The following is a 591-nucleotide window of genomic DNA, read 5'->3' as shown; positions in this document are numbered from 1 at the left end:
CTAACTAGTAACAGCAACCACAACTACCACCGCGAGAACAATTGCTAACAGTACCACCCACGATTAACCATAACAACCACAGCCAACAGAACCATTACCAAGGCAGAACCACAACTACAACCACCATAACAAACGCTAACACAACCATCCGCGATTGGCCATAAAAACCACAACTATCGGAACCACTACCAGAACCCCCCCAACTAATAACACAACTACCACGAGAACAGTCGTTAGAACAGCCAACCACGTCATAGCAGAACCCAGCGTCGCTCTGGCGTCACCGTTCACTTTCTATGCACCTTCACCGGCCGCCGTTTGAGCCCCGCCAAACAGAGGTTTCTCTCGAAGATTTCTATTCATTCTTTTGTCTCCCTCTTTTACTAGGGTATAATATTAAGGTGCGCTTAGGGTTTTCGCGGGGGATTTCTTGTACCTTTTTCCTTCTTTTTTGTGCCAAGGGGTCCATAGCTTAATTATTGTGAGAGTTTTCTCTATTGCATTGCAGGTGGGCAGTCTTACGCCTGTGGGTGATCTTACACTTTTTTCTTTTGTTTCAACTTCTTATGTTAGTTATTGCATATGTTATTT

This window comes from Penaeus monodon, chromosome 29 (assembly GCF_015228065.2).
Source record: "Penaeus monodon isolate SGIC_2016 chromosome 29, NSTDA_Pmon_1, whole genome shotgun sequence".
Taxonomy (NCBI): Eukaryota; Metazoa; Arthropoda; class Malacostraca; order Decapoda; family Penaeidae; genus Penaeus; species Penaeus monodon.
The sequence above is the reverse complement of the archived record's forward strand: the minus strand, read 5'-3'. Positions refer to the sequence as shown.